Raw genomic sequence first — 15,283 nt, forward strand, 5'->3', positions numbered from 1 at the left:
TGTAAGTGCCTGGATGCAATGTCATTCCTTGAACTTGCTGCCTCGTTCCACTCTTGCGCTAAATAGGAGAGGGTCCCAGCCCAGCCAACAAAATGTACTGTTCAATCAAACCAAACTTAAAACCAAGCTCCTTTTTTAAGGGGTCCCGGGGAAATGTTGGGCTGACCGGCAAGACCTCATGATGCGAACTGCTTCTGCGTCAAACGCAAGCTTTTTTCATTCCCAGCCAATGACTTATTCTTATTTCTAAGGGCCGCTCCATCAGATAGCCCAGACAGGCAGGCGTTGGTGGTATAGTGGTGAGCATAGCTGCCTTCCAAGCAGTTGACCCGGGTTCGATTCCCGGCCAACGCAGATCAAATCTTTAAATTGTTCAAAATGCATTTTTTGGAAATCAGACTCATGCTGAAAGCAAAGCTGACACACTTTTCGTGAAAATCAAAACCCCATCCAGGAAAGGTTCTTGCATCGTAGTTTCTGCAACTGTCTATCGGTGAGGGGATTGAAGCGAGCAGGGCTCCTGGCCCCTCCCCGACAAAGCCCTGACAAAGGCCTGACAAAGGCCTATTCGCCTTGCCCTGACGGGCCTTGGTCCCAGCAGGCCACCGAGCACAGCACCTCAGCCTATTAGAGTGAGGTTTCAGGATCTCTCTCATCCTGTAAACCAACATACTGAAGAAGGTGAAACGTGTGGCTGCGCTCCTCACATGCTGAAGCAGCAGCAGCCCTTTCCCTGAAGCAAAGTTCCTTCATTCCTCCCTCCCATAACCCTTAGCAGGGGATTTATGGTAATTGAGTTGAGTTTCCAAACTGGCCCTTCCTTCCTTCCTTCCCATATCTGCCAGCTCGAGAAGGCTTGTTTTGTTGCACCTGGGAAGTAAAGTATCTATTTGCGAGAGAGAGAGAGAATGAGAGAGAGAGACAGAGAGAGAGAGACAGAGAGAGAAGGGGAAGGGGTGTTGGCAGTTAGGGTGTGAGCTAGAGAAATGAGGCCTGTCTGCAAAAGGCCATGGGATGGGAGTGCGTGGTTGCAGGTTGTTTGGCTTTGTAAGGCCTACTGCCCGCTTCACTCGAAACTGGGTCTAGGGTTGTCGGTTTGTAGGCTGTAAAAGCCCAGAAAAGCTCTTGTTCTCCAACCAGCAGAGTGGCGCAGCGGAAGCGTGCTGGGCCCATAACCCAGAGGTCGATGGATCGAAATCATCCTCTGCTAACTTTTTTCAAATTATGTTTTTGTGTCATGGCATTAGGGCACAAAGAGCTGTAAGTGCCTGGATGCAATGTCATTCCTTGAACTTGCTGCCTCGTTCCACTCTTGCGCTAAATAGGAGAGGATCCCAGCCCAGCCAACAAAATGTACTGTTCAATCAAACCAAACTTAAAACCAAGCTCCTTTTTTAAGGGGTCCCGGGGAAATGTTGGGCTGACCGGCAAGACCTCATGATGCGAACTGCTTCTGCGTCAAACGCAAGCTTTTTTCATTCCCAGCCAATGACTTATTCTTATTTCTAAGGGCCGCTCCATCAGATAGCCCAGACAGGCAGGCGTTGGTGGTATAGTGGTGAGCATAGCTGCCTTCCAAGCAGTTGACCCGGGTTCGATTCCCGGCCAAGGCAGATCAAATCTTTAAATTGTTCAAAATGCATTTTTTGGAAATCAGACTCATGCTGAAAGCAAAGCTGACACACTTTTCGTGAAAATCAAAACCCCATCCAGGAAAGGTTCTTGCATCCTAGTTTCTGCAACTGTCTATCGGTGAGGGGATTGAAGCGAGCAGGGCTCCTGGCCCCTCCCCGACAAAGCCCTGACGAAGGCCTGACAAAGGCCTATTCGCCTTGCCCTGACGGGCCTTGGTCCCAGCAGGCCACCGAGCACAGCACCTCAGCCTATTAGAGTGAGGTTTCAGGATCTCTCTCATCCTGTAAACCAACATACTGAAGAAGGTGAAACGTGTGGCTGCGCTCCTCACATGCTGAAGCAGCAGCAGCCCTTTCCCTGAAGCAAAGTTCCTTCATTCCTCCCTCCCATAACCCTTAGCAGGGGATTTATGGTAATTGAGTTGAGTTTCCAAACTGGCCCTTCCTTCCTTCCTTCCCATATCTGCCAGCTCGAGAAGGCTTGTTTTGTTGCACCTGGGAAGTAAAGTATCTATTTGCGAGAGAGAGAGAATGAGAGAGAGAGACAGAGAGAGAGAGACAGAGAGAGAAGGGGAAGGGGTGTTGGCAGTTAGGGTGTGAGCTAGAGAAATGAGGCCTGTCTGCAAAAGGCCATGGGATGGGAGTGCGTGGTTGCAGGTTGTTTGGCTTTGTAAGGCCTACTGCCCGCTTCACTCGAAACTGGGTCTAGGGTTGTCGGTTTGTAGGCTGTAAAAGCCCAGAAAAGCTCTTGTTCTCCAACCAGCAGAGTGGCGCAGCGGAAGCGTGCTGGGCCCATAACCCAGAGGTCGATGGATCGAAACCATCCTCTGCTAACTTTTTTCAAATTATGTTTTTGTGTCATGGCATTAGGGCACAAAGAGCTGTAAGTGCCTGGATGCAATGTCATTCCTTGAACTTGCTGCCTCGTTCCACTCTTGCGCTAAATAGGAGAGGGTCCCAGCCCAGCCAACAAAATGTACTGTTCAATCAAACCAAACTTAAAACCAAGCTCCTTTTTTAAGGGGTCCCGGGGAAATGTTGGGCTGACCGGCAAGACCTCATGATGCGAACTGCTTCTGCGTCAAACGCAAGCTTTTTTCATTCCCAGCCAATGACTTATTCTTATTTCTAAGGGCCGCTCCATCAGATAGCCCAGACAGGCAGGCGTTGGTGGTATAGTGGTGAGCATAGCTGCCTTCCAAGCAGTTGACCCGGGTTCGATTCCCGGCCAACGCAGATCAAATCTTTAAATTGTTCAAAATGCATTTTTTGGAAATCAGACTCATGCTGAAAGCAAAGCTGACACACTTTTCGTGAAAATCAAAACCCCATCCAGGAAAGGTTCTTGCATCCTAGTTTCTGCAACTGTCTATCGGTGAGGGGATTGAAGCGAGCAGGGCTCCTGGCCCCTCCCCGACAAAGCCCTGACGAAGGCCTGACAAAGGCCTATTCGCCTTGCCCTGACGGGCCTTGGTCCCAGCAGGCCACCGAGCACAGCACCTCAGCCTATTAGAGTGAGGTTTCAGGATCTCTCTCATCCTGTAAACCAACATACTGAAGAAGGTGAAACGTGTGGCTGCGCTCCTCACATGCTGAAGCAGCAGCAGCCCTTTCCCTGAAGCAAAGTTCCTTCATTCCTCCCTCCCATAACCCTTAGCAGGGGATTTATGGTAATTGAGTTGAGTTTCCAAACTGGCCCTTCCTTCCTTCTTTCCCATATCTGCCAGCTCGAGAAGGCTTGTTTTGTTGCACCTGGGAAGTAAAGTATCTATTTGCGAGAGAGAGAGAATGAGAGAGAGAGACAGAGAGAGAGAGACAGAGAGAGAAGGGGAAGGGGTGTTGGCAGTTAGGGTGTGAGCTAGAGAAATGAGGCCTGTCTGCAAAAGGCCATGGGATGGGAGTGCGTGGTTGCAGGTTGTTTGGCTTTGTAAGGCCTACTGCCCGCTTCACTCGAAACTGGGTCTAGGGTTGTCGGTTTGTAGGCTGTAAAAGCCCAGAAAAGCTCTTGTTCTCCAACCAGCAGAGTGGCGCAGCGGAAGCGTGCTGGGCCCATAACCCAGAGGTCGATGGATCGAAACCATCCTCTGCTAACTTTTTTCAAATTATGTTTTTGTGTCATGGCATTAGGGCACAAAGAGCTGTAAGTGCCTGGATGCAATGTCATTCCTTGAACTTGCTGCCTCGTTCCACTCTTGCGCTAAATAGGAGAGGGTCCCAGCCCAGCCAACAAAATGTACTGTTCAATCAAACCAAACTTAAAACCAAGCTCCTTTTTTAAGGGGTCCCGGGGAAATGTTGGGCTGACCGGCAAGACCTCATGATGCGAACTGCTTCTGCGTCAAACGCAAGCTTTTTTCATTCCCAGCCAATGACTTATTCTTATTTCTAAGGGCCGCTCCATCAGATAGCCCAGACAGGCAGGCGTTGGTGGTATAGTGGTGAGCATAGCTGCCTTCCAAGCAGTTGACCCGGGTTCGATTCCCGGCCAAGGCAGATCAAATCTTTAAATTGTTCAAAATGCATTTTTTGGAAATCAGACTCATGCTGAAAGCAAAGCTGACACACTTTTCGTGAAAATCAAAACCCCATCCAGGAAAGGTTCTTGCATCCTAGTTTCTGCAACTGTCTATCGGTGAGGGGATTGAAGCGAGCAGGGCTCCTGGCCCCTCCCCGACAAAGCCCTGACGAAGGCCTGACAAAGGCCTATTCGCCTTGCCCTGACGGGCCTTGGTCCCAGCAGGCCACCGAGCACAGCACCTCAGCCTATTAGAGTGAGGTTTCAGGATCTCTCTCATCCTGTAAACCAACATACTGAAGAAGGTGAAACGTGTGGCTGCGCTCCTCACATGCTGAAGCAGCAGCAGCCCTTTCCCTGAAGCAAAGTTCCTTCATTCCTCCCTCCCATAACCCTTAGCAGGGGATTTATGGTAATTGAGTTGAGTTTCCAAACTGGCCCTTCCTTCCTTCCTTCCCATATCTGCCAGCTCGAGAAGGCTTGTTTTGTTGCACCTGGGAAGTAAAGTATCTATTTGCCAGAGAGAGAGAATGAGAGAGAGAGACAGAGAGAGAGAGACAGAGAGAGAAGGGGAAGGGGTGTTGGCAGTTAGGGTGTGAGCTAGAGAAATGAGGCCTGTCTGCAAAAGGCCATGGGATGGGAGTGTGTGGTTTCAGGTTGTTTGGCGTTGTAAGGCCTACTGCCCGCTTCACTCGAAACTGGGTCTAGGGTTGTCGGTTTGTAGGCTGTAAAAGCCCAGAAAAGCTCTTGTTCTCCAACCAGCAGAGTGGCGCAGCGGAAGCGTGCTGGGCCCATAACCCAGAGGTCGATGGATCGAAACCATCCTCTGCTAACTTTTTTCAAATTATGTTTTTGTGTCATGGCATTAGGGCACAAAGAGCTGTAAGTGCCTGGATGCAATGTCATTCCTTGAACTTGCTGCCTCGTTCCACTCTTGCGCTAAATAGGAGAGGGTCCCAGCCCAGCCAACAAAATGTACTGTTCAATCAAACCAAACTTAAAACCAAGCTCCTTTTTTAAGGGGTCCCGGGGAAATGTTGGGCTGACCGGCAAGACCTCATGATGCGAACTGCTTCTGCGTCAAACGCAAGCTTTTTTCATTCCCAGCCAATGACTTATTCTTATTTCTAAGGGCCGCTCCATCAGATAGCCCAGACAGGCAGGCGTTGGTGGTATAGTGGTGAGCATAGCTGCCTGCCAAGCAGTTGACCCGGGTTCGATTCCCGGCCAACGCAGATCAAATCTTTAAATTGTTCAAAATGCATTTTTTGGAAATCAGACTCATGCTGAAAGCAAAGCTGACACACTTTTCGTGAAAATCAAAACCCCATCCAGGAAAGGTTCTTGCATCCTAGTTTCTGCAACTGTCTATCGGTGAGGGGATTGAAGCGAGCAGGACTCCTGGCCCCTCCCCGACAAAGCCCTGACGAAGGCCTGACAAAGGCCTATTCGCCTTGCCCTGACGGGCCTTGGTCCCAGCAGGCCACCGAGCACAGCACCTCAGCCTATTAGAGTGAGGTTTCAGGATCTCTCTCATCCTGTAAACCAACATACTGAAGAAGGTGAAACGTGTGGCTGCGCTCCTCACATGCTGAAGCAGCAGCAGCCCTTTCCCTGAAGCAAAGTTCCTTCATTCCTCCCTCCCATAACCCTTAGCAGGGGATTTATGGTAATTGAGTTGAGTTTCCAAACTGGCCCTTCCTTCCTTCCTTCCCATATCTGCCAGCTCGAGAAGGCTTGTTTTGTTGCACCTGGGAAGTAAAGTATCTATTTGCGAGAGAGAGAGAATGAGAGAGAGAGACAGAGAGAGAGAGACAGAGAGAGAAGGGGAAGGGGTGTTGGCAGTTAGGGTGTGAGCTAGAGAAATGAGGCCTGTCTGCAAAAGGCCATGGGATGGGAGTGCGTGGTTGCAGGTTGTTTGGCTTTGTAAGGCCTACTGCCCGCTTCACTCGAAACTGGGTCTAGGGTTGTCGGTTTGTAGGCTGTAAAAGCCCAGAAAAGCTCTTGTTCTCCAACCAGCAGAGTGGCGCAGCAGAAGCGTGCTGGGCCCATAACCCAGAGGTCGATGGATCGAAACCATCCTCTGCTAACTTTTTTCAAATTATGTTTTTGTGTCATGGCATTAGGGCACAAAGAGCTGTAAGTGCCTGGATACAATGTCATTCCTTGAACTTGCTGCCTCGTTCCACTCTTGCGCTAAATAGGAGAGGGTCCCAGCCCAGCCAACAAAATGTACTGTTCAATCAAACCAAACTTAAAACCAAGCTCCTTTTTTAAGGGGTCCCGGGGAAATGTTGGGCTGACCGGCAAGACCTCATGATGCGAACTGCTTCTGCGTCAAACGCAAGCTTTTTTCATTCCCAGCCAATGACTTATTCTTATTTCTAAGGGCCGCTCCATCAGATAGCCCAGACAGGCAGGCGTTGGTGGTATAGTGGTGAGCATAGCTGCCTTCCAAGCAGTTGACCCGGGTTCGATTCCTGGCCAACGCAGATCAAATCTTTAAATTGTTCAAAATGCATTTTTTGGAAATCAGACTCATGCTGAAAGCAAAGCTGACACACTTTTCGTGAAAATCAAAACCCCATCCAGGAAAGGTTCTTGCATCCTAGTTTCTGCAACTGTCTATCGGTGAGGGGATTGAAGCGAGCAGGGCTCCTGGCCTCTCCCCGACAAAGCCCTGACGAAGGCCTGACAAAGGCCTATTCGCCTTGCCCTGACGGGCCTTGGTCCCAGCAGGCCACCGAGCACAGCACCTCAGCCTATTAGAGTGAGGTTTCAGGATCTCTCTCATCCTGTAAACCAACATACTGAAGAAGGTGAAACGTGTGGCTGCGCTCCTCACATGCTGAAGCAGCAGCAGCCCTTTCCCTGAAGCAAAGTTCCTTCATTCCTCCCTCCCATAACCCTTAGCAGGGGATTTATGGTAATTGAGTTGAGTTTCCAAACTGGCCCTTCCTTCCTTCCTTCCCATATCTGCCAGCTCGAGAAGGCTTGTTTTGTTGCACCTGGGAAGTAAAGTATCTATTTGCGAGAGAGAGAGAATGAGAGAGAGAGACAGAGAGAGAGAGACAGAGAGAGAAGGGGAAGGGGTGTTGGCAGTTAGGGTGTGAGCTAGAGAAATGAGGCCTGTCTGCAAAAGGCCATGGGATGGGAGTGCGTGGTTGCAGGTTGTTTGGCTTTGTAAGGCCTACTGCCCGCTTCACTCGAAACTGGGTCTAGGGTTGTCGGTTTGTAGGCTGTAAAAGCCCAGAAAAGCTCTTGTTCTCCAACCAGCAGAGTGGCGCAGCGGAAGCGTGCTGGGCCCATAACCCAGAGGTCGATGGATCGAAACCATCCTCTGCTAACTTTTTTCAAATTATGTTTTTGTGTCATGGCATTAGGGCACAAAGAGCTGTAAGTGCCTGGATGCAATGTCATTCCTTGAACTTGCTGCCTCGTTCCACTCTTGCGCTAAATAGGAGAGGGTCCCAGCCCAGCCAACAAAATGTACTGTTCAATCAAACCAAACTTAAAACCAAGCTCCTTTTTTAAGGGGTCCCGGGGAAATGTTGGGCTGACCGGCAAGACCTCATGATGCGAACTGCTTCTGCGTCAAACGCAAGCTTTTTTCATTCCCAGCCAATGACTTATTCTTATTTCTAAGGGCCGCTCCATCAGATAGCCCAGACAGGCAGGCGTTGGTGGTATAGTGGTGAGCATAGCTGCCTTCCAAGCAGTTGACCCGGGTTCGATTCCCGGCCAACGCAGATCAAATCTTTAAATTGTTCAAAATGCATTTTTTGGAAATCAGACTCATGCTGAAAGCAAAGCTGACACACTTTTCGTGAAAATCAAAACCCCATCCAGGAAAGGTTCTTGCATCCTAGTTTCTGCAACTGTCTATCGGTGAGGGGATTGAAGCGAGCAGGGCTCCTGGCCCCTCCCCTTTTTTCTCCAGCTGAGCGTGGAGAGCGGTCGCCGGTGGCCTGAGGGGATCAGCAGGCCTGGAAAGCCCTGCCTGGGCCTCCGTGAGTTTTGTGTTCTTTGTGCAGGAAAAAGAAAGTGAATTGTTTTTACGCGCTCCCAGCGCGGTGTTTGGCCTGCTCCTGCTCCCCCCTCCCACTTCCTGGTCTTCCCCTCCCTCCCCGCCTCCCTGCCCGCCCACCCCCCCCTCTGATTGGCTGTGTGCCTGCCTCCCCTCTGGCCTACTCGACGGCCGTTCCCCACGCTCGCTTCTTTTCTCCAGCTGAGCGTGGAGAGCGGTCGCCGGTGGCCTGAGGGGATCAGCAGGCCTGGAAAGCCCTGCCTGGGCCTCCGTGAGTTTTGTGTTCTTTGTGCAGGAAAAAGAAAGTGAATTGTTTTTACGCGCTCCCAGCGCGGTGTTTGGCCTGCTCCTGCTCCCCCCTCCCACTTCCTGGTCTTCCCCTCCCTCCCCGCCCACCCCCCCCTCTGATTGGCTGTGTGCCTGCCTCCCCTCTGGCCTACTCGACGGCCGTTCCCCACGCTCGCTTCTTTTCTCCAGCTGAGCGTGGAGAGCGGTCGCCGGTGGCCTGAGGGGATCAGCAGGCCTGGAAAGCCCTGCCTGGGCCTCCGTGAGTTTTGTGTTCTTTGTGCAGGAAAAAGAAAGTGAATTGTTTTTACGCGCTCCCAGCGCGGTGTTTGGCCTGCTCCCCCCTCCCACTTCCTGGTCTTCCCCTCCCTCCCCGCCTCCCTGCCCGCCCACCCCCCCCTCTGATTGGCTGTGTGCCTGCCTCCCCTCTGGCCTACTCGACGGCCGTTCCCCACGCTCGCTTCTTTTCTCCAGCTGAGCGTGGAGAGCGGTCGCCGGTGGCCTGAGGGGATCAGCAGGCCTGGAAAGCCCTGCCTGGGCCTCCGTGAGTTTTGTGTTCTTTGTGCAGGAAAAAGAAAGTGAATTGTTTGCACGCGCTCCCAGCGCGGTGTTTGGCCTGCTCCTGCTCCCCCCTCCCACTTCCTGGTCTTCCCCTCCCTCCCCGCCTCCCTGCCCGCCCACCCCCCCCTCTGATTGGCTGTGTGCCTGCCTCCCCTCTGGCCTACTCGACGGCCGTTCCCCACGCTCGCTCTTTTCTCCAGCTGAGCGTGGAGAGCGGTCGCCGGTGGCCTGAGGGGATCAGCAGGCCTGGAAAGCCCTGCCTGGGCCTCCGTGAGTTTTGTGTTCTTTGTGCAGGAAAAAGAAAGTGAATTGTTTGCACGCGCTCCCAGCGCGGTGTTTGGCCTGCTCCTGCTCCCCCCTCCCACTTCCTGGTCTTCCCCTCCCTCCCCGCCCACACCCCCCCCCCTTCCTCTCCCTCTGCCTATAACCTCCCCCCTCCTGGGCAGCCCTCTGCCCGGCAGCCCCCGCGGCTAAGGGCCCCAGGCCAAGGGCGACTCCTACAGTGCGGCTCCCTGTGTGTCTGCAGGTGTCCGCAGGGGACGCCAGGCGCCAGCTCCTCCGCTCTCCGGCCCACCCCTCCTCACCTTGCTCACCTCATCCGCATGATGCCTCGCCCCCCCTATTCCATTATTTTGATAAACTAGGGTGCTTTTTCCCCCCTCGCAGGATTCTCAAACTTAGGTGGCCCTGACCTACTACGCATTACTGTTTGCTCTGCATTGTGGTAAACTAGTGCCCTCCACTCACTTCCTGTCTGCATACTCGTGGCGTCCGCTTCCCCTCCTACTCCATGGTGCTCTCTATCTCGCCTATCTACTCTAACTGCTTCTCCATTGACTATCCTGCTCTCCTCACTAAATCCGGTAGGAAAAAGTTTAAAAAGGACATCCTGGTCTCCAACCCAGGCCTCCCTATCGCTGACACCTACACGAGCGCCTGCTCCAAGGAAACTCTCACTGACATTCTCTTTTTCGTGCCTTCACCTGACCTATGGACCCCTCACATGGTCGCTGTGCTCTCTCCTTTCTCCACCTCTCCCATTAATGGTGGCACCCGTTGGGATGTCCTCTTGGCCCCTTTCCACTCCTCTAAAGCCATCATTAATGTCTATGCTAACGGGACCGTCTTGGTCCAAGGCCCTCAAGCCAACCTTCACCTCTTTGATAGACGCTTCCCATGCCTCATCAACTTCCTCTCCGCTCCCGCTGTCCCCCCTCCTCTGTCCTCGGCTACCTTGCCTCTCCCCTCCCTCCCTGCCCCTTCTCTTGCTCCCTCTTCAACTCCTTCTCTAACACCTCCGCAGGGCGTACCTCTGATCTGTACCCCTCCCCGGAAGTTTTTCAAGGGTGGCAACCTTCTCCACATTGCCACTCTAAATTCTCGCTCTGCCATCAAGCACTCCTCTGATATCTGTCGCCTTCTTGAGGAACTGGACCTCGACGTCCTCGGTCTCACTGAGACTTGGTTCACTGCCAGCTCTGCCCCCAGCTTCGACACACTCCTACCTGACGGCTACAAGATCCTCTCCGTGCCCAGGCCCAACCGTTCAGGGGGTGGTGTTGCCCTTATCTTCCCTGAGTGGATTCCTGCCACTGTCACTCCTACGCAGACCTACTCCTCTTTTGAATGTCTTGTCTGCCGACTCTCTCTCTCTCCTAGCCATTCCCTTACCGTGGCTACTATCTATCGGCCACCTGGTCAAATTTCCTCCTTCCTCTCTGAGTGGGCTGACCTCTCCTCCTCACTCCTGTCCTCAACCACCCAACTCCTCTTTCTCGGTGACTTCAACATCCACCTCGATGCCTCCTGTCCCCCCACTGGTCTCTTTCGCGAACTCTGCAACTCTCTCTCACTCTCTATTCTCCCGTCTGGGCCTACTCACTCTGCAGGGCACACTCTTGATGCTCTGATCTCTTCTGACCTTCCCCTCTCCCTCCCTCTCTCCACTCCTCTCTCCTGGAGTGATCACTTTCTCCTATCCTCCCACCTCTCCCTCCCTACCCCACAGGCAAAGCCACCCTCTTCACTGCCACCCACCTTCTCGGTCATCCGGCCCATGAAGCGCGTGTCAGTTGAGGCTTTCGCTGCTACCTTCTCGCCCCCTCCCCCCCCCCCGGCTGACTCCCACCCTGACACAGCCCTCTCCATGCTCTATTCCTCTATATCTGATACTCTCGATATCCTTGCCCCCGTCATGAGAATCCGCCTGAAGCCCAAAGCCAAATGTAACTCCTGGTATGACTCGGATCTCGTCACCCTAAAACGCAAGTGCAGGGTGGCAGAGAGGAAATGGCGTGCTTCATGTTCATCCTCTGACAAACTGGCCTGCCGCCTGCTCCAAAGGCAATACCGGCTCTCCGTTCTCACCAAGAAGAGAGCCCTTATCCAAGCCCGCATCTCTGAGGCATCTAATAACTCGGCCGAACTCTTTAAAATCTGCAAGGAGCTGGCCAACCCTGCTGCAGTCTCTACCTCTCCTGTCCCCTCCCAGGCCCTCTGCACTGCACTGGCCTCGCACTTCATCTCAAAAACTCAGGACATCCTGTCCTCGCTCTCCTCCGCTCTCCTCCCTCCCTCTCTTCCCGGCTCTTCCTCTTGCTCTCTTGCAGCCGCCCCTCCGCCCTCCTTCTCTGCTTTTCCACCTTTTTCTGCTGATGAGGTTTCCAGACAAGTCCGATCTATGAAAGCCTCGTCTAAACAGGTTCACCCCTGTTCCTCCAAAACCATCAAGGACCACATCGACTCCCTGGCTCCTGCCCTGGCTGACTTTTGCAACCACTCATTCGCCTCTGGAGTCTTCCCATCCCCCCTCAAGCACTCCCTTGTGCACCCCCTCCTCAAGAAACCCTCTTCCGACCCCTCCTGCCCGGCCAACTATCGCCCAATCTCCATTACTCCCTTCCTGGGCAAACTCCTGGAGAAACTGGCCATCTCCCAGCTTAACCTCCATGCTGAATCTGTTGGTAATCTTCATGACCATCAATCCGGCTTCAGAGCGGCCAGAAGCACGGAAACTGCTCTCCTGAACATCCGTGAGGACCTGCTCCTTAACCTCGATTCCAACACTCCCTGTGTTCTCATTCTGCTCGATCTCTCCTCTGCCTTTGACACTGTCAACCATGCCATCCTGCTCAACCGTCTCCGTGATAACCTGGGTATCACTGGTCAGGCTCTGGCTTGGCTGACCTCTTTCCTTTCCGGTCGACCCTCCCAGGTCCAAATGGGCTCCTTCCTCTCTGACATCTTTTTCTCCACCTGTGGTGTCCCCCAGGGATCCAACCTCTCTCCCTGGCTTTTCAACCAGTATCTGGCACTCCTTGCCCACCGCATCGCCGCTCTCTGCCCCCACTTCCAGTGCTATGCGGACGATACCCAGCTCATTTTCAGGCTACCCTCGGCCTCTTCCTCTCCTTCCCTCATCTCCGACTGTCTGTCTGCTATCCAGGAATGGTGTGCTGCCAATGACCTCTGCCTTAACGCCAGTAAGACTGAGATTCTACTCATCGGCACACCCACTCCCTCCTTCCCTGCAGCTCTCTGGCCGGCCTCCCTTGGCCCCCTTCCCGCCCCTACCTGCAAGGCTAAAAACCTCGGGGTCATCTTCGACTCCACACTCTCCTTCTCTCCTCATATATCTGACGTCTCTAAGAAGTCACACTACCAGCTGCACCTCCTCAGAGGTATTCTTCCCTTCCTCTCCTTCCCCCAGAAGCTCACTGTCTCCCGAGCCCTGGTTCTCTCAAGGCTGGACTACTGTAACAGCCTCTATCTTAATCTGCCTGCCTCCACTCTCCGCCCTCTGCAACTTATCCAGAACAGAACTGCGAGACTTGTCCTTGGCCTCAAGCCCAGGGACCGTATCTCTCCAGGACTGAAATCTCTTCACTGGCTCCCAGTGGCTGCGAGGATTAAGTTCAAAACCCTCTGCATTGTCTCTCTTCCTAAATATCTTCCTTCACGAGCCCTTCGCTCATCCGTCTCCAACTCCCTCATGGTCAGCCGCTTCTCGAAGCAACGAGCTGGGGGTAGATCTCTCTCCGCAGCAGGGGCCTCCCTCTGGAACAGCCTTCCTGCCTCCCTGAAACTTGAGGAGAACCATCTCCGGTTCCGGAAGTACCTCAAAACCTTCCTCTTCGCTTCTGCCTTCTCTCTCCCTCTCCCCTGCTAAACCTGCTTACTCCCCACTGAGTTCTGCACTAAACCTGCATCTGGGCCACTCTCAGCGACCTCGGTCCAGGGCCCAGCCACTCTCCACTTGCACTGCCTCCCTGGCTCCCCCTGCACTGTGGGACTGTCACTGTATCCCTACAGCCCCCCTTCCCAGCACTTCTCAGCACTTGCTCTGCACTTACCTTGCACTTGCCACCAGCTGGCCCTTTTTATTTATTATTTTATTACGCTACTTACCTTGTACTGCACTTCCCCCCCACCTCCTCCCCCTGCACTTTCTCCTTTTCCCCTTACCTCTGCACTTGCGCGATCTGAATGACACCTGGCCTAGTAGGATCGTTTGTCTGTTCTTCCCCTTGTTTCCCTCCCTCCCTGCCTCGTCGCGCCTTGAAACACTTGTGTATAGGCGCGTTACAAATACCATATCATATCATATCATATCAAAGCCCTGACGAAGGCCTGACAAAGGCCTATTCGCCTTGCCCTGACGGGCCTTGGTCCCAGCAGGCCACCGAGCACAGCACCTCAGCCTATTAGAGTGAGGTTTCAGGATCTCTCTCATCCTGTAAACCAACATACTGAAGAAGGTGAAACGTGTGGCTGCGCTCCTCACATGCTGAAGCAGCAGCAGCCCTTTCCCTGAAGCAAAGTTCCTTCATTCCTCCCTCCCATAACCCTTAGCAGGGGATTTATGGTAATTGAGTTGAGTTTCCAAACTGGCCCTTCCTTCCTTCCTTCCCATATCTGCCAGCTCGAGAAGGCTTGTTTTGTTGCACCTGGGAAGTAAAGTATCTATTTGCGAGAGAGAGAGAATGAGAGAGAGAGACAGAGAGAGAGAGACAGAGAGAGAAGGGGAAGGGGTGTTGGCAGTTAGGGTGTGAGCTAGAGAAATGAGGCCTGTCTGCAAAAGGCCATGGGATGGGAGTGCGTGGTTGCAGGTTGTTTGGCTTTGTAAGGCCTACTGCCCGCTTCACTCGAAACTGGGTCTAGGGTTGTCGGTTTGTAGGCTGTAAAAGCCCAGAAAAGCTCTTGTTCTCCAACCAGCAGAGTGGCGCAGCGGAAGCGTGCTGGGCCCATAACCCAGAGGTCGATGGATCGAAACCATCCTCTGCTAACTTTTTTCAAATTATGTTTTTGTGTCATGGCATTAGGGCACAAAGAGCTGTAAGTGCCTGGATGCAATGTCATTCCTTGAACTTGCTGCCTCGTTCCACTCTTGCGCTAAATAGGAGAGGGTCCCAGCCCAGCCAACAAAATGTACTGTTCAATCAAACCAAACTTAAAACCAAGCTCCTTTTTTAAGGGGTCCCGGGGAAATGTTGGGCTGACCGGCAAGACCTCATGATGCGAACTGCTTCTGCGTCAAACGCAAGCTTTTTTCATTCCCAGCCAATGACTTATTCTTATTTCTAAGGGCCGCTCCATCAGATAGCCCAGACAGGCAGGCGTTGGTGGTATAGTGGTGAGCATAGCTGCCTTCCAAGCAGTTGACCCGGGTTCGATTCCCGGCCAACACAGATCAAATCTTTAAATTGTTCAAAATGCATTTTTTGGAAATCAGACTCATGCTGAAAGCAAAGCTGACACACTTTTCGTGAAAATCAAAACCCCATCCAGGAAAGGTTCTTGCATCCTAGTTTCTGCAACTGTCTATCGGTGAGGGGATTGAAGCGAGCAGGGCTCCTGGCCCCTCCCCGACAAAGCCCTGACAAAGGCCTGACAAAGGCCTATTCGCCTTGCCCTGACGGGCCTTGGTCCCAGCAGGCCACCGAGCACAGCACCTCAGCCTATTAGAGTGAGGTTTCAGGATCTCTCTCATCCTGTAAACCAACATACTGAAGAAGGTGAAACGTGTGGCTGCGCTCCTCACATGCTGAAGCAGCAGCAGCCCTTTCCCTGAAGCAAAGTTCCTTCATTCCTCCCTCCCATAACCCTTAGCAGGGGATTTATGGTAATTGAGTTGAGTTTCCAAACTGGCCCTTCCTTCCTTCCTTCCTTCCCATATCTGCCAGCTCGAGAAGGCTTGTTTTGTTGCACCTGGGAAGTAAAGTATCTATTTGCGAGAGAGAGAGAATGAGAGAGAGAGACAGA

This window comes from Ambystoma mexicanum, chromosome 6q, assembly GCF_040938575.1.
Source record: "Ambystoma mexicanum isolate Mex_15411 chromosome 6q, UKY_AmexF1_1, whole genome shotgun sequence".
Classification (NCBI taxonomy): domain Eukaryota; kingdom Metazoa; phylum Chordata; class Amphibia; order Caudata; family Ambystomatidae; genus Ambystoma; species Ambystoma mexicanum.